We start from the raw sequence: 26105 nt of genomic DNA, 5'->3' as shown, positions 1-26105 counted from the left end.
TGCTTAGTGGCACCAGAATCACCCAAGGTTAGCTAATAGCACCTGGAAGCTGGACAGAGCATAGCCATTACAGCAGCGTGTATCCCTGGATTCCGAGAACAGAGCCCCAGCCCAATACCAAACCACAAGGCTGCACCTCTCTCCTCCGGAACAGGTGCCCTGGAGGACACGTGACCCAGTTCTAACGAGTGGGAGGAGAGACAGAGAGGGGAGGGGGAAGGAGGGTCTCCAGATGAGTTTTTTTGCTGTCCCAGGGAAGGTGGAAAACACCACTCTGAGCTCCTCTTCCCCTCTGAGCAGAAAGGGACATGCAAGGCCCAGTCGCCGTTCGGGATTGTGAGATGATGTATGTACAGACGCAAGCCCACACTTGTTTCTAAGGGGGAGAAGCCAAGGTCTGCTAGCACCGCGCTACACCCTGAGGTCACACCAGCAGCTGCCCACTCAGGAGGCAAGGACACACATGAGTCTCCAGCTCTGTCACCTTGCACCACCATTACTCTGAATCTACCATTCACACAGGTAAAGCATACAAAACAGAGTGTGGTCCCAGAGCTGCTAAATGTGTGACTCCAGCCTGCGGTAAGCATACTGTGACAAACAGCAGTGAGACGTCCCTGTCTTACAAGCCACGTTGATTAGGTTTCCTGTTGTGGAATATTATTTTAAGATGTGTTATATTTGTTTATGCTGTGGAAGATTTGTTTAAAGATGCAAAGATGTGTTGCGTTCTTTTATGTTGCATTTGTTTAACTCTGTGAAGCTGTGTTACTTTGCCTGCCTGAAACACCTGATTGGTCTAATCAAGAGCTGAATGGCCAATGGCAAGGCAGGAGAAAGGATAGGTGGGGCTAGCAGGCAGAGAGAAGAAACAGGAAGAAAAACCTGGGAAGAGAAGATCAAGGAGCAAGGAAAGGAGAGGGAGGACTCCAGGAGCCAGCCAGCCAGGTACACAGCAAGCCATGGAGTAAGACGTAAAGAAAGATATACAGAAATAGAGGAAGGTAAAAGCCCAGAGGCAAAAGGCAGATGGGATAATTTAAGAAAAGCTGGCTGGAAATAAGCCAAGCTAAGGCATTTAAAAGAAAGAATAAGACTCCTTGTGTATTTATTTGGGAGCTGGGTGGCGGGCCCCCCAAAGAGCCAAAGGAATAAAAACAACTACAGTTTCCTGAAGAACTACTTCACAGAGGGCTCCCCAGAGCAGGAGCCCCAAGTCTCAGGGAAACAAAGCCCATCCCACTCTCATCCAGCACCAGGCCTTCTGAGCCGCGGCTTTGCCAGGACTGCCAGCTGGGATAGCTTTGGCCCAGCGGAAAGAAAGCATCTCACTGGAGCTGCAGGTACCTCATCCCAGCAAGCAGAATGGGCCACTGCACAGGGGTACAAGGCCATTCGTGAGAGATCAGCACGGCCTGGAGCCCCTGAGCACCCTTGGAGGAGCCGGGGAACCGGAGGGAAGTGAAAATGCCCCTTGAGGGCTTTTAGCATGGGCTGGGTGATTGAGGCTGAGTCCTTCCGGCCCTGGGCTGTGTCTACAGGATGAGGCAGGAAGACTGACAGGAAAGTGGACAGTGAGGGCAGCAGACACAACTCCAACGACAGACCACACCCCAGTGCCGCCAAGCAAAGAAGCAAGTGAAGAACCCCGCTCCCTCACTTACCCCAAGTCCCCAGCTCCAGAATCTTTGCGGCCTCCAGGGTGTTTCTGATGCTGCCCTGGCCCGAGCAGTGGTGATGGTGGGAAGGGGAGCAGAGGGAGGCCAAAGCTCCCAGGCCTGATGACTACACAATGGGCCTGTGACAGGCCTCTGGGCTCACAGGCGTGGCTGTTTCTTACACCAGGATACCACCCCAGGCCAGGGCAGAACACCATGCTCCAAGGCATGCATGTACATAAGGTAGGTGCACTTACACACACAAGCGCACACACATGAATAGCATACAAGTGAGCAGTAATCATACATGCATAATACACACATGTGCACTACACATACACATACATATAGCACATGCGTGAACAGCCACACAACGCATAATGTCCACTCCACACATACAGTATATCAGTTATCTTACACATACTGCACAGCATGACAGGTGCTCTTAGAGAAGTAGGTGGGTACTTCCTGTATAATACCCATTACAGTGATCATTCTTAGTCATACACTTTACTATACACACTGCAGTTCACAACGTAGCAAACTGGGGGAGCTGAATTCCAGCTTTTCCCGGGCATGGGGAGAGCCTGGTGTTCCTTCCCTCAGGCCAAGTCCAGCCCTTGTAAACGCGCAGCCTTTCTTCATGCTGTCAGAAGTCTGAGGCGGTCCCAGGACTACCACGCGGAAGAATTAGAGGAGAGGTAATGTGTGCCAAGGGGCGAGGCTGGGAGCCACAGGCGGAGCGGGAAGAGAAGCTCAGCTGGGTGGGGTGTGGCATGCCGGTGCCCCCAACGCCTTCAGGCCCCTCCCCTACTGCTTTTCTCCATGAGGTCCCTGCCCCACCCCAGACTCTCCAGGACACTGAGGAGTCCTCCTGGGAGCGAACCCGGAGGTGCAGGATCTCTGGAGGCCTTTCACAGACCTTGGTCAAGCACAGGGGTCTTGTCACATTTGCATTAAGTTGGCGCCATATTCCACACATTTAAACTAGATTTTCCGGAAGGTAGAGATTCAAATGGAACAAACTTAAGTTGGTCCCAGAACAACCGCCTCAGCCTCCACAGAGCACATGGCAGTGGAGTGTTACCACTTGGGACCCGCAGCTACCAAGAAGACCGGCCTGAAAGGTAACCACAGAAGGCAAGAAAAGAGTCCCACTTTCTCTCATGCACTGGGGTCATCTTCTACTCAGCAGTCAAATATCTGAGCTCCAGGTCTGACTATAAACTCAGAAAATCTCAGTCAATGTGTTTTAAGGAAGGAAGTTCCTAAAATGCTACTCCAGCCAGTGGTATGTAGGAGGAAACAAACACAGGGTAGCAAGACCATTCCTGACACACAGCAAGGACACGGTGCTCTGTGGAGAGAGAGACGGCGATTGCTGTGAGTCTATGCAGCAGCCTGTGGCCGTCCTAGTGCTCACAGAACCCCAGCACAACCATGGGCTGCATCCGTTCCCACTTCCAGTGTGTCCCCTTCACCCCACACTGAGGCCTGTACTGCGGCAGTGGCCACTCCAGCCTCCCCCCCGCCCCCCCCCGCCCCCCCCGCCCCCCGCCACCTTGACACCCCTCCTCACTTATCCTTAAGGCACCAAACACTGCCACAGAAGGTGAGCTACAAGGGCTAAACGGGATAGGGAACCCGACCTTCTGCCCCTGAGGCCCCCTGGGAGGGGCCTGGTTCAGATCTTGGTAGAAGCACGCGGGCCCTTCAGGAGGGAGGCCTGATCACAAGAGCTCATCAATGAGAAAAATACATAAATTCATACCTAAATTCTCCTCACTCCATGTCCTACAACAGTTACCTTCTTATGTGTGTCTTCTCTCTGCTGTCCCCACACTTTATGCCAAATTCAAGTTTTTGTTCTATAACTTATCCTAGCAACTCCACCCTACAGTGGCCAAGGCCAAGGTCCCCAAGGTCGAGGTGCCCTATCAGGCCACCCGGCTTGGCTGGCTGCTTGGGAACCAGTACAACCTTCTTGTAGTGGAGGGATGAGCCCGGCTTTCTATGTTTGGGGAGACGAGGCTCTTTCTGCTCAAAGAGGAACCAGGGAATCTAGGTCAGCAGGGTTGGTGTCCTCAAAGCCGCTCTGAGCCTGCCCCTGCTCTTCCCTTCCCAGCAGGAAGCAGGGCCTTCATGAGGGCCGCCTTCCACCCTCCCAGCCCAGGCAGGGACTCAGGACCCCCTGGCTCCTTACCTGCCCTTCCATTTTCCTTCTCTCCCTGGGCTCTAGATTTCAGAAGGCTGGGGGAGTCTGCAGCCTCCTCCCACAGCAGGGCAACAGGACTCGGCTGGCAGGAGTTGGGATAGCACAGTGACCACTCAGCTATGTCCCAGGGCACAAAAATAGCCATTCTGCCAAGTGGGTGAAACGTCAGGGCTGGCTGTGTGGCCAGCTCATGTTCACACTTGGCACGTGAGAGAGGCAGGGCTTGTGTGTGTGTGTGTGGGGGGGGGGGGTGCAGGAACGCAGTGTGTAAGAAAGCAAGCCCACAGCAGCAGAGATGCCCAGCCCAGGCTGCCCACACTCTCAGCAGCCTTACCACCTCATTTGCTCCACAGGGCCCAGCCTCGAGCAATGCTATCCTCCCAAACCACAGGAAGCCGGTGGGTGGAACAGGGCCACACACAGCCTCACACAGGAAGGCTGTGCTCTCGTGGCCTCCTTACTCTTAGTACAGCTCAGAGTTCCGACCTGTGAGCTTTCTGTCTGACTTTACCAACTACAGGAAGCAGCTGTCGCTGGGCCACGCCACCTCATGGCAGACCAGCTGTGTATGGTCTTTCCCAAAGCCAGTTCCCCTGAGCCCTCTACGGCCTCATCTGGCTCTCTCTACTGGGCAGGGATGGTCCCTTCCTCTGTGGAGCAAGGGCCACAGGCCTAGAGACTCAGTCCAGGATTACTGAGCAATAATTGAACGATGCAGTGTCAGCCAATGGAGAGGGGAGGAGGAAGTGGGGGGCACTGAGTACAGAAAGGCAAAGAAAGCGTCAGGTAGGAAGAGGCTCAGGCTCTTCTCAACTCTGGGTCCAACATGCAATTCAGGCTCAACTTCCATGTGGCCCCCCCCAACCAAGCTACCCTCATGGCCCTCCAGGTCAAACTGGAATAATGATCCACACGTCCACATCCTCCAGAAGCTACCAGGATGTTTACAACCCCAATTCTGAAGGTAGCTCACACACCCTTGAGTCTCAATAATTTCCCTTTTAAAGACTTGATTTTAAAAAGGGACAAACCCTCTCTTGCCATCACCCGAAGAACACACAATGAAGACCCCTGAGGAGGGGCTGAGTGCTGAAGGTACAGTCACAGTGTCCCACATCAGGTCAGTCCTGGGACACGCAGCAGCCCATCCCTAGCTGCAGACTCCTTAACGGCTGATCTGGAACGTGAGTACAACCGAGTGCACTACATGATGAACACAGAGAGACACTAACTGTACGTTCTGAGGCTTATGGAGAAATAGGGTTCAGGGCACTTTTCTGCTTTTCATATTTTTGGCACAAAGTAGTCACACAATTATGAAACATTGAAAATTGAAAGACAGCCAGGTGTGGTAGCATACACCTTAAATCCCAGGACTCAGGAGGCAAAAGCAGGCGGATCTCTTTGAGTTCAAGGCCAGCTGGGTCTATGTGGTGAGTCCCACAACAGCCAGGGCTATGCAGAAAGACCCTGTCTTAAACATAAATAAAAAAGGAAACTGAAAGACAGTATTGAAGTTCGCAGCAGCTCAACTAGCCATCTGCGGCAGAGGAGGGCGGGGCTACGTCATTGACCACATTTTTGTTTTTTTCTTTGTGGTGCTGGGGAAGGAATCCAGGACCTTGATCCTATTTAGAAAAGGTGCTGCTTCTGCCCTCTGCCCCCGGCCTGACCCTCTTCAAGCTAACCAGTTCAGAGCTTCCAGTGAAGCTCTAAGTTATGCAGTGGGCACCTACACCTGATGTGGTGAGCCAGACCGCCTGAAGTCAGTCAGGGATAGTGACTGGCACCAACTTCTGCCACCTTGGTGGTCTGTCTCTTTCTACTACAGCCAGCACTTCCCCAGCACAACTGTGCATGGCAGTGACACCCACCCCCACACCCGAGAGAAATTCTTGCGCACCAACATTCCCAGGAAAAAGAGTATGGCCCGTGCTAATGATTCACAGGGCAGCCTCACACTCCAGAGCTTCTGGGGTTTCGTTGTTTCTTACATTTCCGTGATTGTGGAGAGAAGGAATGTTACAAGTCCAGAATCAAATTAGCCTGAGCTATCTTTAGCCCCCTTAAGAGCCATTCATAGGCCACCTCTGTGTTTGTCGCAAAATTTTTATGATTGAGGCAAATCCTTCTGGAATGTTCTGAGTCCCCTAGTGCCCACTAATCGAGGGCTAAGAATGTCATCAGATGGCATCTGAGACCTACATCAGAGACTCCTCACTTGACTGTAACAAGCTACCAGATGTTTCTGCCGATTTTTTTGTTTGTTTGTTTGTTTTGTTTTGTTTCGAGACAGGGTTTCTCTGTGTAGCTTTGGAGCCTATCCTGGAACTCACTCTGTAGACCAGGCCGGCCTTGAACTCACAGAGATCCGTCCGACTCTGCCTCCCAAGTGTTTGGATTAAAGGTGTGCACCACCACAGTCCATCTTCTAGAGGCATCTTAAGGTTTACAGATGATGCTTATGTGTTTCATCCCATCACGTATAGAATTTAGACTCGGTTCCTCTTTCAGACTCAGTTCCTCTTTCACAACGGAGTTCGAAGCGCTCTTACCCACTGTGCCATCCCGCCCTCCCAGGATTCCTCGAATGTTGACTTGCTCTCAGTAACATTTACAGAAAGTCTGGTTTATGGAACAAGGATGTTTTTATTCTTTTACTAATACAGCCATTTACAACTTGGCGGTTAGATTTTATCCAACAAATGTCTATGTGTTTTCCCATTGGGTAAGAGCTTCACTTACTGGGCAGCCACCACCTTAGCAGCGGGAAAGTCTACTACGAGGAATTGTAGTGCTGGGAGATGCTTCAGTCCGTAAAAGTACCTGCCGTGCAAACCTAAGTGCCTCAGTTTGAGCCCTGGGACCCACGCAGAAAGCACGTGTGATTCCAGTACTCTGTGAGACGGACGGCGGAGAAAAGAGAACCATCCAGAAGCTCACGGCCTTGGTAGCCTGGCACACATGCACGGTGATAGCAAGGAGAGACCCTACCTCAACACCATGGACAGTGAGAACCGACTTCCGATTGTTCTCTGGCCTCCACACACGCACTATGGCACATGGTGACTTTACTCCCACACGCAAAGCAAATACTCTACTACTTGGGGGCTGTCCTGGCTAGTTTTATGTCAACTTGACACAAGCTATAGTCATCAGAGAAGGAGGGAGCCTTGATTGAGAAAGTGCCTCCCTAAGACTGGGCTTCAAGCAAGCCTGTAGAGGACTTTCTTAATTACTAATTGATGGGGGAGGATTCAAGACATTGTAGATGGTCCAGACCCTGGACTGGTGGTCCTGGGTTCTATTAAAAAAAAAAAAAAAAAAAAAAAAAACAGGCTGAGCAAGCCATGAGGAGCAAGCCAGTAAGCAGCTCCCCTCCATGGCCTCTGCATCAGCTCCTGCCTCCAGGTTCCTGCCCTGTTTGCATTCCTGTCCTGACTCCTTTCAATGATGCACTTAGAGATGTTAGCCAAATAAACCCTTTCCTCTCCAACTTGTTTTTGGTCGTGGTGCTTCATTGCAGCAACAGGAACCCTAACTAGCACAGGGTATTCCTGCTAATTTACATTGTTGTGAAACTTACTTTGTTAGGGAAATATTTAAGTCTATTTGTAAGATTTGACCTGTTACACAAATCTCTCCTTGTACCTATGATGTGGGCTGATGGTTAAATAAAAACTGTACTAATTGTCAAAACCGACTGACGCCTTCATCCTTAACCTACATTCTTCTGACTCTGAGGCCTACCTTGCTTATACAATAAGCACTGGGAGTCCTGTAAAACAGTGAGGTTGTGTGAGCCATCTCTGCCAAAGAAGACTTAGGACACCAATCATAAGGTTCTTTTAAGACTGATAACTAAAGATTCAGAGCTGGTCACAAAGTCTTCCCACAGTCAGCTCTGGAGAGAGGAGGAACAAGAGAGAAGCAGGAAACACCAGGGCTGTTTCCATCAGCTTGGCACAGAAAGGCTTCCTTCAGCCTGGAGGGAAGGGTTGTGCTGGGGTCACTAATGGCACCTGTGTAGCCAAACCAGCAAGTGAACCCCCAGAGTCATAGCTCACCTCAACCTTGTGCCAGCTGCTTCTGAGCCCATCCATACAGACATCATACACCAGGGGAGTCTTATTTTCCCACACCAACCATGGAGGGTCCTGAGTGCTGAGCATTTCCATTAACTCTTTATAGTCCATAAGCCATTTCATATTTAGATAGTTTTTAGAGTTTCGGGGGCTGGTGAGAGGGTGAAGGCACACTTATTGTGCAAGACTAGTGACCTGAGTTCAATCCTTGAAGCACACAGAAAGGTGAAGAGAGCCTCTGACCTCTGCATGCATTCCATGGAAGGTGCCTACACACACCTATACATACATAGGCACATGCATACACAAAAACATACACATACATGCACATTTATACACACATAGGCACACAATGGGCACATACATATATATACATACACATGCACACACTAATATTTTTCAGTTGTCTAAGATGTTAAAATTTGAGCTGGGTAGTGGTGGCGCAAGCCTTTAATCCCAGCACTTGGAAGGCAGAGGCAGGTGGATTTCTGTGAGTTCAAGGCCAATCTAGTCTACAGAGGGAGTTCCAGGACAGTCGGGCTACACAGAGAAACCCTGTCTCAACTCCCCCCTCTCCCCGCAAAAAAAGCTATTTTACTTGGTATATTCCTGAACTATAGAAACACCACAAATCCAAATCCTGGCTTGGGTAAACACATTGAGGATGCTATTACACCCTCCCCACCACTATGCACTCCTGCCTGCCTCCCCAGACCTTCTACCCCACCTGGACCAAGTCGCCATGTTTAAGGAGATTCAGGGAGTTTCATTATTTATAAAAAGAATCCTCTCATAATTCAGCATAATTTAGATATTTTACAATTCTGGCTTTTGTCTCTCCAAAGGAATTTCATTCTGGGATACCTCCACTTTAAATGCAAAAGTCTTAGAACCTAAGACAAACAAACTACTAAGGAAAAGGAAAGAAGGTTAATCAGGTCCAGCCAACTGGATTACTAAGTTTCTACCGATACTAAAAACATTAAGATACAACAAATTAAAGAGTCTAAAAAACTCTATGACACATTCAGCCTTGTGCCCACCTTATGAAACTTTAGCTCCAAAGACCTGGGCTGATTCTTATCCAGATTATAACATGTAAACAACCTGTTTCTCATCTAAGAGAGTAAGCTCCCTGCTGCCACCAGGACCACTGGGCAGTTCCGAGGACAAATGGAGAGAGCGTGCGGAGGGAGCGGAGCCCGACTCCAGCTCACTGAGCCTAGAAAATCCCCTAAGCCAACTGTGAGGTTAAACAACAGCGCCATTTTCCTAACAACACAAGTGACCATTTTAGCCATTTAAGCCCTTGCAATCAACCCACTAATCCCACGGACGGGGTCAGAACAGGGGCTCGCTGAAGCTTGTATTCCGCCCCATTCTGAAGACGACCAATCGTCACCTCCCTACAAGGCTCTGCCCAGTTGCTTCATCAAATCCTATCTCCTGCTATGTGTCACCAAGCCAAGCTCCTTTCTGAGTACACATGAGTGAAGCTTCAGTTACACACTCACACACATACACACATACTCTTCATACACACTCATACATTCACACACATGCACACACACACTCATACACTCACATACACACACTCATACATTCACACACTTCATATACACTCACAACATTCACACACATACTCATACAAACTCATTCACACACATACTCATATACACACATACACACTCATATCATTCATACACACACTCATACATACTCATAACACACTCATGCATACACACTCATAACATTCACATATACTCTTATATACACACATACACACTCTTAACACACACACATACACACACACACACACACACACACACACACACACACACACACACACACGTACGCGCACAGGCCTGACTCCAGGAGAGACCACAAGTCCCACACCCTGCACAGCTGCCTATCACTGTAGTTAAGGCTTTGCCTCTGGTTTGTTTTTCCAATGAGCACTGTGACTCAGATTACAGGAAATAATAGTACAACTCTGAAAACTCGGAGGCAGGCATTTCTCTGACACCCACATCGGCTCCTGAGGGTAGCACATTCAAAGTGGTTCAAAGGAGTCCCCTGACAGGTCCACACTGCACAGGCAAGCTGATAAATAAGACTTTCTCCATTTCAGTTGCCTGTTAGAGGGATTTTTTTCCCCCTTAGAATGGGCAACTGCTGAAGTCTGTGTGGCAAACAGATTATATTAGCTTGAACGTCTACAGTACAGGAGCGTGGTCTGGGCCACTGCACCCAGGGCCTGCCCTGCAAATGGATTTCCTGGTTCACCATCCGACTGAAGATGCTGTGACCACACAGAAGGGACTTTTGAGAGATGGTGGATGTGTAGTTGGGAGTCAGCATGCCGTCTTTTCCTGTCTCTGGGAGGTCTTGGGGATCTTATACAGACATTTGAAGCAAAGTTTACTGAAAAGACACTGGAGACTGTGCCAGACTGTGGCACAGGTCGGCAGAGGGAACCCATGTGATGGTTCAGTCGAGGTTCCTGTATCAGATCTGCCTCTGGCCCCATGGTGGGTGTGCACCACCTAGTTCCTCCTGGGATGGAGGTCCAGGAGGAGCATCTGGGGGGAGATCTCAGTGGCCTGGAGAGAAGCAAGGAAGGAACAGCCCTGTCCTGAGGCTGGCATGTGTGGATGTGACTCCTGGTGTTGTTGCAGCCAGCGTTTATGAGAGAGTATGGAAATTAGTCACAGAAAGGAGTCCAGACTGAGGGACACTGCAGTTCCTGTGCCCGGTCCCTGAACCACAGCACAGACCTCCTGTAGCAGAGACACTCCAAATGATGTGTAAGCCTTTTCCTCACAGTGCTTATGGAGAGAGGATGCCCCAGCACCTCCAGGGACCCTGAAAGCTCTCTGTGCAGGTGTTCTACAGCCTGGCCAGGGTCTCCTCTCGGTTGGTTAGCTGGTTAGCGGTGGGATGGAGCCCCTACTCACCAGGGAACTCAGTGGCCATCATGGAGGGCCAAGGTGTGGCTGGGGCAAGGGTGCTGAAAAGTTCAAGCTGTGTGCAGCAGTGACAGGAAGAGCCATCTGCAGGGGCAGAGAATGGAAACCTGCATTTTCTCTTCTGGGGCTGAACTCCAGGGGAGGAGGAGGGGCTTTGGGGGCGTGGTCATAGTGACCCTCCTTTGGGCAGATCCTAGTAAGTTTCAAGGTGTTTTGGTTTTTTGGGGTTTTTTTGTTGTTGTTTTGGGTTTGTTTTTTTTTGTTGTTGTTGTTTATTTGTTTGTTTGAGACAGGGTTTCTCTATGTATTCCTGGTTGTCCTGGAACTCACCAGGCTGGCCCTAAATTCACAGAGATCCACCTCTGTCTCCCGAGTGCTGGGATTAAAGATGTGCACTACTAGGCCTAGCTAGAATTTTTTTTTTTTTTTTTTTTTTTTTTTTTTTTTTTTTTTTTTTTTTTTTTTTGTGCTCAGCAGTTAAGAGCACTTGTTGCTCTTGAAGAGGACCTGAGTTTGGCTCCCAACACCCACATGGTGATTCAGTCATTCTTAACTCCAGTTCTCCAGTTCAAGAGGATCTGACCTTCACAGGCACCAGGCACTCACACGGTGCACATATATACATGCAGGCAAAACACACACAAAATAAATATTTTTTAAAAAAGAATCGGGGTGTGTGCTGGAGATGTAGCTTAATGGTTGGTAGAGCACTTGCCCACATCCCCTAGGTTCAATACAAAGAGTGTTCTTTCAGCCAGTTCTGTCCACTTGTGGCTCAGACAGCTGTTGAGTCAGCTGCAACACATGTGCAAAGTAGAGAATTCAGAGGTCATGCAGAATAGGAACCAGCATGCCTCTGCCAAAGTAGGGCAAGGGCCCAGCTCTAGCCTTGCCGAACAGACACCAGGCCCTGCACTTCCTCAGCTGACTCTAGAGCTGCAGACGGTATGAGATACCAGTGCCGCTCAGTGCTAACTCCCTGAGTACCCTATGAGATGCTGCTGTGAACCAGGGTCCTCACCACCTGCTGCCTGACCAGGGCCCAAGGCAGCACCTGAAACAATGATGACATGCATGTTCGCTTTCTGGGGTCTGGGAATTCCTTACCAACAACTGCCCCTGCCTCATACAGAGCCCTGAAATCCTTAGTAAGAGAGAGAAGCACCCTCCTTCACTGAGTCTAGTACCCCTCCCTTGGTGTCCACAGTGTTTTTCTCCATGGGGTCCATGTGGGCCTCTGTAAACAGCATCAACTGTCTTTACATAAGCCAAGGGTCCTAGATCAGGTTTGAGAGCCTCTGCCCACTGCTCCATCTATGGACCCTGCTGTCATTAGAAAGACAGGCAGTGTCATCAGATGCATGGGAGGAAGCACTTCAGAACAGGGTGACCTGTGCCTAACCAAACATGTACTAACGCATGGGACCTTTGGGGCCGGTGCCAACTCATGGGAAATGACACTCTTCCCTCACTCAGCACACCCAAAGCGGGGACACAAGCTCCTCCAGATGGCAGCCCAACCTCCTTTGATCTTCTACAGAGGAATACTGAAGACCCAAAGCTCAGACCTGTGTGTGGCCTGATGTGCTCAGATCTGTGGTATCCCATGCAAGGTCTGGCATATTCTAGCTCCTGGGCCAAGAGTCTCCATGATGGGAACTCCCCAGTCTCTGCTGCATACACAGATCCCATACAGACTGGCTCACTCAGCAGGAGAAGAGCGAGGCACAAAGGCAAGAGTGTGAAGAAGACAGGAAGCATGAAGAAAAACCTGACAGACTTTGTCAAGCCTCCCAGCTTGGAAAAATCCAGCCCATGGGACACAGGCATTGCCTCTGAACAACTTCCAACATGATTTAGGACCGGGAAGGTCAGATGACCTCCTGTCCCTTGGCCCCTTCCCAGTTCTTATAGCACCAGGGTGGAAGCCAGGGGGTAGAGCAGATGCTGAGTTAGGAGAGCAGAGGCAAGAGTAGCCACCCAGAGTCCCACTGGGCCTCCCACACCTGCACCACCTGCACCCACAATGCTCAGATCTGTACTCTGTACCGTCTGTACCCACGGAGTCAGCACCCATACAACCCAACATTGCCTGCACCCACCCACCCCACACCTGTACCCTCCGGCCTACAGCCCCATCACACACCCACATCACTCAAACCACAATGCTCAAGCTCACACTGCCCACCCCAGACCTCTCTCACCAGTAGAAGTAATAGGCCAGGGCCACAGCCAACAGTGCGACGCAGACCCCGGAGAAGAGGCAGGTTGAGGAGCTGGTCAACATGGCTACCCTCTGTCTCGTGAACTTCTCGTGGTGAGGAGGGGCCTGGCTGTGAGCGCAGGTCTCTGGCAGATTAGGACGCAGGCCAAGGAAAGAAGTTGTGACTGGGCCTGTACTGCTCACGTCAGGTAGGCACAGTGACTACTAGACTGTCCCGAGGGCTATATCCTGCAGTGCCCGGCCAGCCACAGACTATCTAGTGACAGAGGACGTGATGAAGCAGGACACAGGGCAGCCTGTTCTCTGGGCTACCACTGCAGACTCTGCTGTCAACACGCACTAATCCAATAAGCAGCTTTTACCAGGAGCCACTGTAAGCATGACGTAGGTAACTGGGCCCTGACCAGTGCTGGTCCCTGGGCTGGGTCTTAAGATTACTATAGGTTCCTTACCCAGCGGCCAGAGGCTTCAGGTCCAAAGAGGAGGTCTGCCAAGTCTCAGAATCCCCAGTTTGGTGCCCCAGACACTGTCCTTTGGGTTCCTGTGTCTGATGCACTGTAAGAAGACTCACCCCACAGCCTGGACCCACTGTATGGAAGCTGCAGTGCTCAGTGTCCTGTGCTCTGCGGCTTCCAGACTAAAACTTCTGAATCCCGAAGAGAAGAGTATAAAAGCTGAGCCAAAAGATGCTGGACTAGTGAGAAAAGATGACCCAGGGGCCAGAGACTCGCTCCAGGGCCCATCCCTCACAGACGGCCCTCAGGGGCTCCACCCTCATGAGGATAGCGGACTCCGCTCATTAGGGCAGTGCTTGGCCGCGGCTCCCATTAGTGTCTTCTCTTTTAGGGACCTGGAGTCCTGTTGTTGACAGGAAGGGCACTGCACAGCTCAGGTCGTCCACAACTCCCTCTCAGGTGCTCTGCTGCCTGGCTGCAGGCCCTGGCTTGTTTTGTCCTTGTGCATTGGTCACCTGCTGCTAAGACACCAGCACCCACTCTGAGCTCTGAGCCCCAAGAGGCTGTGGTCAGAGCATCCAGCACAGACTGGGATATCACACTCAGCTTTCTTTGGACCACCCTGGTGAAAGAACCATAGCAATGTGTTTTCCTGGGGCCTGGTGGCTTTCCTCCCTAACACAAATCTTTAGGTGGCTGACACCTTTACCTATGCAACCACAGAGACCAGCACCACCCCACTAAGAGTCCCTGTATCCCTTACTCACCCTTAGGGGATGCTAAGTAACAGACATTTGTCACTTTGACTGCTGAGTGATCATAATGACAAGTGCAATCAGCCACCTGGAAGATCAATATTGGGTGCCCCCCTTCCCCACATCCCTCATGACTAGAGAACCGGAGTTGATATCAGGAGCAAGACAGAACATTTGAAAATTCAGGAATCCCTTCTCCTTGCCTCAGGAACTTCTTTCCCAAGAGCAGTACTAAGGAGCCCCTCCCTGGTGAGACAGGCATGCTGGAATGAAGAAAAGGTTCACTCAATCATGTTAGGAGCCTGGACACCAGGCAGGGGGTGGGCAGGAGGAGCCAGGCTGTTCCACCTGGCGGTAGCAAGACTGCCAGTGTGTAGCTCCCACTGGGAAGACCCCATACCTTCTCTAGACCGGCAGGTTCACACAACCTAAGTAGGGCCCCTTTTGCACTCACTCAAGGCAGATATGACTGGCTGCTTGTGCAACACCGACCTCACACTTCCTTTCAGCAAGACCCGGCATTATCCATGGAGCAAGGAGGTCCAGCTCTGGGGGAACCAGGACTGCTCGAAGCTGGCTACTAGGGGTGGTCTTCATCATAGTTCATAAGATGCCCAGAATCTAAGAGGGCATCTGCCCCAGTGGCAGGGTGCAGAAAGATAGCCCCATGTCTGCATCATGGTAAGACTGCCAAAGCAGGGAACATGTCAGCAACAAGGGGCCAGGCCTGCAGTGAGAACCATGACCCAGCTCAGATATACCCACAGCATCCAGCTTAGGGCAGAGTCTACTTTTCCAGCTGAAGCTGCACCAACCATGGGCTCTTGACTCAAAGGATGGGTGTCACCTACAGACACCCATCGGGAGGAGCACAAGTCCACAGGGCCACACCTGAGCACTCACTGTCCTTGGGTTTGGGGGAGGAGCCCTCTTACCTTAAAGCAATCACGGATATAAACAGAGCATTTACTCTTAAACAAGCCCAAAGATTGCCCTTGGAGACACTTGGGGACAGTCACCCAGGCAACCCATGGCCTGCTGTGATTTTCCTTAAGGTAGAAGGAAGATACTGCTTACATCAGGACTGGCAAGGTTTGGATGAAGCCCCCGATTCCACTGAGGGTGCTTCCTCGCAATGGTGTTTCTACCTCCCATCCCCCAGAACCTGAAGAAATGGATCCCCTTAAACAGTCGTGACTGTCCTGGAACTCACCACGTAGACCATGATGGCCTCAAACGACCCACAGAGATCTGCCTTCCTCTTTGCTGGATTAAAATGTGTGCACCACCATGTCCGGCAAGACTGAAACTTTTTAAATTGGGCAAGGACCAGAAAGAAGGTTCAGCAGGTTAAGGCACTTCACCAAGCCTGACAACCTGAGTTCAGTTCCCCAGAACCCATATGATGGAGAGAACTAACCCCTAAAAGTTCCTCTCTGACTTCCACGCTTGTGCCATGGCTACAGCAAGGGAATACATGTTATAAATAAACAAAGGAATGAAGCCAGCCAGTCTCCTGTCCACAGTGTCCTCTCTGCTGGTCTTGGTAATACGCCGCACTCAGGGAGCCTGCAGAGATTCCATGACGTCACCTCATCCCCTAGTCCTCTGTCTCAATCCCCTTTCCATCTGGCCTGCCCTCGGGATGGCCCTCAGGGTGGAGAACTCCTGTGTGTGGCCAAAGCTTGGCTGAGGGATTCCTGCATGTACACTTCTTCCAGTGGAGTGTCAGCACACAGCCTCTCATCAGGGTTTGGCTCAACTCTATAGGCTCCCTGACCTGTGCCCCACGGTACAGACAAAATGACATGTTTGAATGCCAGTGCCAGCTCCACCCAGCAGGTACAGGTGCCCTCTCCACTGCAGGTCTATGATATCCCCTAGGGCCTCAGCCATGAAGAATGCTCATCTGTGGGCTCTCCAGCTCACCTCTTGATGCTGTGCTTATCTGTTACCCCGGGACTCTGGGGACCTGGCCTTGCCCTTCTCTCTACTCAGTGCTAGGTTGTAAAGACACTGGGAAGGATGGTTTAAAAAAATAGCACCTAGGATTTGCTGGACATGACAAAGTCCTAAGTGGCCAGCTGTTTCGAGGATACTATCACTGTGGCTGAACCTTTTCTGTGGAGGAAATAGGCCAAGACTCAAAAGAACACGCAGAAAAAGCAAAAGCAGACAAAAAGGACTACATCAAACTAAGAGGCTTCTGCAGCGCAAAGGACACAGAAACAGCATGAGGAGGTGGCCGTAGACTTGGGGAAGCCTACCAGTCAAACAGCTGTTCAGGCCTGTGATGGTTAGTACTGACTGCCAATTTGACAGGGTCTGTGATCACCAAAAAGACGAGCCTCTGGGCATGTTTGGGAGAGTAGGGCTGGGAGATGGCTCAGTGAGTAAATCACCTGCTTTATGGAGTCCTGCGTTTAAATCCCAAGAACCCACATAAGGCTGGGCATGGTGGCTAGGGCTGGAATCCCAGTGTGCTTCTGGGATTTGAAGGTGGTGAAGACAGGAGTCTCCCAGAAGTGTGTTAGTTATCCTGGAGTATACAGCCATAAACAATAGATACCCTGTCTCAAACAAGGTGGAAGGGGAAAACTTCAGCTATCATAGCTGAGGCTGCCTCGGACACAGAAGCATCTGCTTTCTCTTACATACAGACACACACACACACACACACACACACACACACACACACACACACACACAAAAAAAAAAAAAAGAAAAAAAAGAAAAAAAGAAAAAAAAAAACAAAAAAACGGGTAGAGATAGAGACACACACACACACACACACAGAGACAGACGGGTGGGGAGGAAGAGGATTAAAAAAGATTAGGTTAACCTCTGGACATGCCCCTTGGGGATTATATAAATTAGGTTAATCAAAGTAGAAAGACTGATCCTAAATGTGGGCGGGTTCATCCCATGGGCTGGGATCCCAGAATAAGTGAGCAGGAAACAGTGAGCTGAGCACCAGCATTCACCTCTCTGCTCCTGACCTGTGACCAGCTGCCTCCTCACACTCCTGCGCCATGTCTGCCCACCCCCCAGATGGCTGTGCCTGCCCAAGCAAACTCTTTTTTCCTACCTTGCGTTTGTCCAGTATTTCATCACAGCAACAAGACAAGTGTCTAAGTCCGAGACCAGTGTCCAACAAGGGGCTCAGTTCACGATCAAGCCACAGATAACGGAACTGTCCCTAAAGACAACACGCAGACAGATGGCCAAGAGATGCTGTGGGGAGCATTCCCTGGCATGGTGCAAAAATCAATGCCTACAGTAGCCGTCATCGGGACAAGTGCTGACGAGGGCATGGGGAGAGGGGACAATTGCACATCAGCACAGCCGTTATGGTACAACACTATGGAAGTTAAGAAACGCGAGATACCTTATCACCTAAGAGTCCGTCAGTGGATGAATGGGCAGCGAAATTAGTACATGCACACAATGGAATATTATCCAGACATAAAAATAAATAAATAAAACAAGTCTTGACATCGGCATCAGTGTGGACGAAATAGAGAGCATTGTGTTAAGAAAAGTCAGGCAGAGAAGACATTCTGCACATTCTTACTCAGGTGGAATCTACGAGGTCCATCTCATAGACACAGTGTAGAACTGCTGGGGGCAGTGGCCGTGAGGGTCAAAGCTTCAGACACCCTGGAGGAGGGATGGGGCTGTGTGGCACTGTGTGACAACCACGGTGACTGACTGCACTGCCCTGGTGCCTCTGTCCCAGATGGCTGTTACTAACCTCCTACCTCCTCTCCATCCCAGAAGTGTCCCCAGCACAGGACAGCCCAGGGCTGGCCCCAGCACTCCCATGGCCCAGACACTTGTTAAAAGATGCCATGTTTTGGCCTCCTCAGATACCCTGCTCTCCTGATGTTCTAAGTCTGAAGAAAGCACCCTGGCTGGACTACAGCACGATGCCAGGACACCGATGCCCTCTCCCCATGCTGAGTGTGGCGGAAACGCATTGTCCAGGCAGCCAGGCACCTCTGCCTGCTGCCTTGCTGTGCTTACTAGGCCAATGAGCCCAGGTCACCATTTGACCAGCTTACCAAGTTTGCTGCAAGTCAGGAGGCCAGTGAGGCACCAGGACCACTCAAGGAGGACCCTGCCTGCCTGGTGCTCACCTGCCCCGCCCACACTTCCCTGGTTCTCACCACGCCCATCCCTCCAGCTCTGCCTCGAGACTGGCAGCTGTTTCCTGCAGTTCCAGGGAGGAGCCAGAGTTGCCACTGGAGCTGGATGGCGCTCCCTCCTGGCCCTCACATGCTCACAGGGTGGAGGGCTCTGTGCCCCACTCTCAGCCTGGCTCTGTAGGGACCCATTCATTGGACAGATGCTGGAAGGAAGTGTCCACTGTCCGGGCTCCTCACCCCAACCTGCCCTCCCCATCTTTACATAAGCGAGCGCACGCGGAATAAAAGCAGAATCCCACCCGTGTCTGGCTCCGTGCAGCAGGGATGGCGGAGAGTCCAGGAGCACAGCATCGAGGGATCTCAGGGACCCAGCCGGTAAAACGCCCTTCCAACAACAGGGGGACACGTGGGGAATGGAGTTACTATGTAGACCAAACAAAGAGTAAACAGGCCATGGCATGAGCCCAGGAGTCTGGGGCCCTGTCTCCAGGGTGCTGAACGTATTTGGAAACATTCTCTCCAGGTGCCGTCTGGGCAGCTCGTGATCACCCCAAGGCATTTGTAAAGGCAGGCACAAAGGAGAGGGGAGACCCTGGACTGTATCTGTGAAGGGTGGGCTCTACATTAAGAGCATGGACCAGCCTCGCCCCTGCGCCTGGACACTGGATGATGGAGATGCACTTACAGACACAGAACAGTGGGGGCAGCAGAGAGATGCATGGAGAGCCTCAGGGAACTTGTGGAGGCCATCTCATGGTGGTAAGGAAAAGGCCCAGCGGGCAGGACAAGGGCTGGAGTATGTCTCAATGGAAGAGGACTGGCCTGGCATGTGCAGAGTCCCAGTTCCAGCTTCCTTTATGTTGACTGTGGCATGGGGACATCATGCTGTGTGTAACTGGTAGACAGAAATTTGCCCCTCCTGGAACATCTGCTATCAAGACTGTGCTACCAGCTTGAAAGTGGCCCTAGAGGGGAACTCGAGGAAAAGCAGTTCTTTTAGACAAAATAGTTCTGACCTTATGACACCTTATAGGAAGCAGCCTGCTTCATTCCACGCATCCAGCCTACACTACAATTGAATTTCTGTCACCTCCAAGTTGTGTGTCTTGCCACGGGAGCATCATAACCTATGGAACAGGGAGGAAACTTCTATTCCAGAAGGTGCCCTCCTCACTCACTCCAGAGGACTGGAAGTATCTCAAAGGGACTCTCCCTAACTCAAAACAACAAAGTTAGCACTATGTGACATGGCACCTGGACACAAGCACCCATGTAGCTAGGCTTGGACTGTACATCTCAGCTCTAAACCTTGCTGCTGGCTCTGGGGAGGAGTGATGCCCACACAGGCACCAACTACCACCCCCCAACACACACAGGGCTGCCTCTGCACCCCGAGGTTCCTGTGCCAAGCACGCAAATGCTCACCATCTGCAAATGACACTACCCGTCACCAGCTTGTCCCTGGAGACAGACTCATGGCACCCCTGAGAATCACCGCCTGCACTGCCCACATGCCCTGGCAGAGTGGGTGCCACTGCCTTAGAGAGTTGGGAACTGCAGGCACTGCTCTTCCAGCTGGCATGAGGAGACGGGATGATAGAGCAGCCGGCCAAGGCAGGAGCAGCATGGTGCACATCTCCACGGGGCAGTGTGGCATGTGCAGGAAGGAACATTTTCTACCTCTAAGGTCACTGCCTTGCCAAATACATAAGAAACCTTGTCTACCTTTCCTCTTTTGAGTCTATCTAATCATCATACTCTGGGCTCTCTTGTGTAGATTCCTACGTGCTAGGATTATAGGTAATTACCATGATACCTGACTGGAAAACCAAACCTCATTGCGCCACCTTGGCAGAGTCATACCGGGAAAGACCAGGGAAAGCCAGATACCAAAGCCAGAACCATGCCTGTCTGCCTCCCCACCTGCCCGTGCTCACCTTCAAAAGCACCACGGTACCCACACTGCCACCCACCTCCTCACCAGCAGGACAAAAGATCTGACAGAAAAGATGGGTCCCAGCCAGCCAGCACCCATAGATCACCCTTTGTTCACCTGCTGATTCTGGCTTCTCGGAGTGGGGTGAAGCCAAGAGCAGGATGGCCCACCTTTGCCAATTTCTAAAGGGAACCATCTCCTCACACGATGGCTCTTTCAAAGGTGCCTTGAACAGACCCAACAGGGTCCAGGCAGGGCCCTGTCAGACTGCTGGCTTTCACCTGGAAAGCTGGTTTGTAACTGGTGTTTGCAGAGAGATTTCTTAGGTTTCAAAATAAGAAGTTCCAAAGGCAAGGTGAGGAGACATTTCTACATAGGCCAATTTCCTCCGAAGCTCTGAGGCAACAGACAAGAAGATGAGGCCCCCACGTCTTAGCATGGCACAGAGCCTTGGGGCAAACCAAGGCCTTATCTAGCATCACGCCACCCGGAACAGACCAATAGCTTACATGGTGCCAGCCAGGAAGGCTGAAAGGGGCACTGCCTGGGATGCCTGGTCACCTGTCATACAACAGGGAAGCAAAGAGTCTCCTACAAGTACTCAGGGAATAGGAAAGGATGTGGAATTCATACACAAAAGTTCATAAGCAAGCAAGTCTGAAGCTCAGAGTACTGTCACTCTGTGCTCGGGAGCAATGCGGAGAAAGGTCATTGTTCAAGCCTTTACATCAGAGAACGAGACCGGAAGGCCCCGGACCGTCACAGTGCCTGCTCTGTGGCATTCACCAGCTCTGCAGCTGTGGGAGCCTGCCCGAGGAGGACCAAGCAGGGCAGGAGCTCCAGTGCCTCCAGCTACAGCCCTGTTCCCTGTCACCAGGTACACCCTGCACCTGTCCCTGCAGCTGTCTGCCCTTGGGCACCACACTGAAGGGTTCTTGGACGCTTCTTAGTTCAGATGCCCTGTAGTTCAGCACTCCCAAATACTGCTTGGGAAGCCCAGTAAGGCACTCTGGAATCGGTGTGTGTGTGTGTGTGTGTGTGTGTGTGTGTGTGTGTGTGTGTGTGTGTTCATGTGCACTGTGGATGTGTGTTAAGTGAGAAGTGTGCAACGGGCATAGAAATAGTTTCCATTAAAAGGCTATTGAAGGCTGGCAAGATGGCCCACCAGGGTAAAGGCGCCTGCCATGTGGGCTTGGGGACCTGAGTTCTATTCCTGGAATCCATGTAGTAGAAGAGAACTGGCTCCCAAAAGTTGTCCTCTGACCTCCTCACACATACCTTGGCACATTTATGCCCAGACTCTTACATACATCATATATACAACAATTTAAAAAAGAAGGAAAGGTCACAGAGCTTGAAAGAGGTGTGAGGCAGTAAGTCCCCCTGTTTGGGGAATGCCACCCCTCTAGAAAAGCCAGTGTGTGCAACAGGGTCCCCAAAGAGCCACCATCAGTGGCACTGCCTGAGAACGCCTTCCTTCAGAAATGGAGCCTCAACACGGAGCATGGAGTTGATGAGGGAAGACTCCAGAAGCTACGGTGGGAACAACGTGCTCCCGAAATAGACGTCACCCTCTGGAAAACAGTGACACCAAGGACAGACAGACAGCGCGGCCACAGAAGGGAGCAGACTGGGAAGGCAGGGTGACCTTGGCGGAGGCCACCGTCTCTGTCACTAGCCCCTCCTGTCCGGTTAGACCAACAGTCCTAATGCGCTTGGTGCCTCCCTGGAGGTGCCGGGTCACCTACTTCCACAGTCACTTACTAAAAATACAGGGCTTACGGGGAGGGGCGGGCTGGCAAGGTGGCACTGTCCCCGCAGAGCTACTGGCCAGAGGCCACTGTTCACAGAGCCTCTCACCCAGGGCACGGGGTGAAAGGGTGAGCAGATGGCTCTGGCTTCTTCAAATTCAGGGCCAGCTGCTCTGTAGAGGAAAAACTTGAGGCTGCCACATTCTGAAGAGATACGCAGAGGGCACTAGCGTCTTGTGTCCCTAAGTCAGCCTGGCCTCAGATGAGCTGCAAAACGGACTGGTCCCTGGCTGCGGGGGTCCTTCAGGTTGGTCATTTATAGAGCATGCAGCAGCCACAGGCCCCCGACTCTGAGGCCACTGGGACCCCTCCTTTTTCTGGGTAGGCAGTGTGGAGCCAGGGGCAGACAGACCCTGGGCCTTCTGCTCCTTGTAAAACCCAGTCATCTGCTCTCCTGCATACAGTCCCCAGGCCGAGCTCATGAAAAGGAGTTCCACTAGCCTGACCAGTGGCTTTTGGCACTGCTGTTCCCACTTGGCAGAGGGAGGAAAGCTCCCCCCGACCGTCCGTCGTCCCCCCCCCCCCCCCCGCTGCCCGCCTCCTGTCGAAAAAGAGACACAGCACAGCTATCTTAGGCAGAGGCAGCCACTGCCTGGGCACAGCACCCAGGTCCTAGCCACAGGGGTTCCGATGACCCCTGTTGGGCATCTAGAAAAAAAGCCATCTGGCCATTCCGCCTGTTGCCTGCATCCCCGCTCTGTCCACAGCTGGCCTGGTCCAGCCGGGGGATCTGCTGGCCTCCAAACAGCCTGTGGTGGTTTGAAAGAAAATGGCCCCCAAAAGGAGTGGCACTATTAGGAGGTGTGGCCTTGTTGGAGTAGGTGTGGTTTTATTGGAGGAAGTGTGTCACTCTTGGGGCAGGCTTTGAGGTCTCTTTCTCTCAAGCTTTCCTCAGTGTGACAGTCAGTTGACTTCCTGTTGCCTACAAGATATAGCACTCTCAGCTCCAGCACCAGGTCTGCCTGCACGCCGCCATGCTCCCCATCATGATCATAATGGACTGAACCTCTGAAAACTGTAAGCAAGCCACCCCAATTAAATGTCTCCTTTGTAAGAGTTGCTGTGGTTATGGTATCTCTTCACAGCAATAAAAACCTAAGACAGCCCCACAGCTTTGTCCCTGCTCATGCCACATGCTTGGAAGGACACAACTATCCATCTCCCCATAAGCCCCCTGAGATGAACTGCATCCTGAGTAGATCAAATACAGGTGGGTAAAGGGTCCTGAGAGTCCCATGTCACTCAGAGCAGTCACAAGCCTGTCCCCAGTCCCAGGAGTAGCATGCATTCTCAGGCAGTATTAAACGCTGTCTCTGGAACCTCGGGCTCTGGTGGCTCCTCCACTCTCTCAGGACAGCAGATAACAGGAACCCTCTTGGGACCCCTGCCCCACCTGCTTTAAACCAAGTCTGTCCAGCTCCATGCAGACTGCTGTAGCAGGCTCCAGAGTCCCCACCCTGTCCCGGAACCCATGTGGGTGCATTCCCAAGGCGCCCTCCACTTATCTTAGAGCGCTTGCTAATCTAGAGCAGGGCTGCGCCATTTCCCCCCAACTGGTCCACTGCACTTTCTGATGAAGGCGAAGGGATCACATTTCAGGGTCCACGTTGGTCCTTCATCAGTCCCTGTGGGCTCCTGCCCATCTTCACTGTCCCCTCGGCATACAGCAAGCAGAGAGACCAGGGACACAGGGGAGGGGCTGGCCTGAAGAGCACAGCCTCTGATCCTCCTGCCTCAGCTCCCCATATGTCAGCTCACCCTGTAAGGTGGCATTCTGCTGGTACAGGCTTTAGCCAGGAAGCCGTCTTGCCATATCCTTCCCAAGTTAGGAGCAAATACTGACGCTTTTAAGCTCTGCCAGTCTGGCACTGCACTTACCTCACTCCTCATTCAAAACCAGGAAGGGAAATCAGGGGTCTTAGGAGGCTCCTAGCCGACAGCTACTTCCACCTCAGGGTCTCCTGCTCCAGCACAGTTCACAACACTACCTTGCTCTAGCACCTGAGCCCGCACACCTAAAGGCTCTAGGAACTTCACGAAATCACTCTCATGCGGACAGAACTTGACTCCAGGGGTGGGTTCTGGTCACCTCATCCAGCGCTGAATCCTAACATGACCCTACATGCCTAGCTTGGACGTATCCCGTGAAAGCCCACAGCTGCTTCCTCGGCCTCCCTCAGCATCTGGGGCCCTCCATCAGCACCAGGACAGAGGTAGCCCAGAGCTCACAGAAGCATGTCCTTTGATTCCCTCTGCTCCTTAACTAACTTCCTGTATCCCAGAGGCCATGGCCACTTGCTTTTCTCCTGGCTTGGTTCTACTTGCTAACAGAGCTCATTCTTGCCAGCCCTGGCTCTAGGCAGCATGTCCTTGTCTGTGGCTGAACAGTGGGCCCCCAATCTGAGGCGTCATGTTGGTTCTGCTCTGGCCCATGGTATATTTACTGTTCTGGAACACCTTCTTTTGCTTTGGTACCCCACTGTTCCTGCCTGGCTGACAATACTAACAGGTCTTGTATGCCATCTACATACTGTACACACTCCTATGACTTGCCCAGCCAGGTGGAAACAGCACATCGCAATCAATGAGGTAGTCATGGAGGCAGAGCTACTGAGCTACAACAGATGCCAGAGGAGGCACTCAATAGAAAGACTTGACGACCCTCGGAACAGTGAGCAGAGGGCGGGAGGGAGAAAGGCAGGTCATGCTGGGAGACAAAGCAGAACCACCACATCTGCAGGATTGCTACACTCGGCTCCAGGGCCTGTGAACTCAAGCTGCTCTTCAAAACAAACACCTTTAATCCCAGTGCTTAGGAGGTAGAGGCAAGCAGATCTCTGAGTCTGAGGCCAGCCCTGGTCTTCATAGTGAGTTCCAGGACAAACAGGGCTACACAGAGAAACCAAAAGAAAAATAAAAAACCAAAGTCATAGCCAGCTGTAGTAGCGCACGCCTTTAATCCCAGCACTCAGGAGGCAGAGGCAAGAGGATCTTTGTGAGTTTGAGGCCAACTTGGCCTACAGAGCGAGATCCAGGTAGGGATATGTAGAGAAATCCTGTCTCAAACACACACACACACACACACACACACACACACACACACACACACACACACGAACCAAAATCATGATGTTGGAGTGCAGCTCAGTGCTGCAGAGAAGCCCAGGGCCTACCCCAGCATGACAGATGGAGACAGTCTACTCGCCAGAGGTTAACATAGAAGATGGCTGTGAGGCTGCCCTAACCACCTTGCACGATGGCCACTGTATGTCCACTCTAGTCTGCTGAGATGGCTGTGTAGGTTTAAGAAGCCAGGATCACTCTGTTCTTGTTCCTGTCTGCCATGGCTTCACTGACAGGTCCTCCCTGTGATCTCAGGGGCAAGGGTGCAGCTCTGCCTTCTGAACCCAAGCCAGGCCTTGTCACTCCTGCTCCTGGGGGACAGGACATGTCTGTGCACATCCTTTCCCACCATTACTTCTAGCATGACAATCATCACTGCCTGGTACCTTATTATGAAATGGTCAGGTCATGAATGACTCTGGGAAAGACTGCCTAGTGGAATTTCTAACACACACACACACACACACACACACACAGAGACACACACAGAGACACACACACACACAGACACACACACACACAGACACACAGACACACACACACACACACACACTCACACAGACACACACATCCCATTCCCGTGGTTTGGCTTCCACAGTTCAAAACAGCAGTGCAAAATCCCAGGTGTAATCAATACATGTTTTAAATTACTTTGATTATAGCACGCTGTTGTCACTGTCCCAGTTTCTTAATGATTGTGTTAGCTACTGTTCACCTGTCTCTTTG

The 26105-nt window shown here is 51.6% G+C and overlaps 1 protein-coding gene across 6 annotated transcripts in view; it reads right to left on the bottom strand.

Moving 5' to 3' along the window:
• Positions 1 to 26105, bottom strand: part of Agpat3 (1-acylglycerol-3-phosphate O-acyltransferase 3) — an 85725-nt gene that overhangs the window by 21623 nt on the left and 37997 nt on the right. The window contains exon 1 of one of the 6 annotated variants that reach the window (XM_006989448.4): positions 3862 to 4009. The exons of 4 other annotated variants lie outside the window; for them this stretch is intronic. The gene's annotated coding sequence lies outside the window, so the exon portion shown is untranslated. Of the gene's footprint in view, positions 1 to 1664; positions 1687 to 3861; positions 4010 to 26105 lie in introns of those variants that run through there. One more of the 6 variants, XM_042266082.2, reaches the window with a different exon arrangement.

The sequence above is a fragment of the Peromyscus maniculatus genome, chromosome 21, assembly GCF_049852395.1.
Source record: "Peromyscus maniculatus bairdii isolate BWxNUB_F1_BW_parent chromosome 21, HU_Pman_BW_mat_3.1, whole genome shotgun sequence".
Classification (NCBI taxonomy): domain Eukaryota; kingdom Metazoa; phylum Chordata; class Mammalia; order Rodentia; family Cricetidae; genus Peromyscus; species Peromyscus maniculatus.
This window is presented reverse-complemented; position numbering and strand designations above follow the sequence as displayed.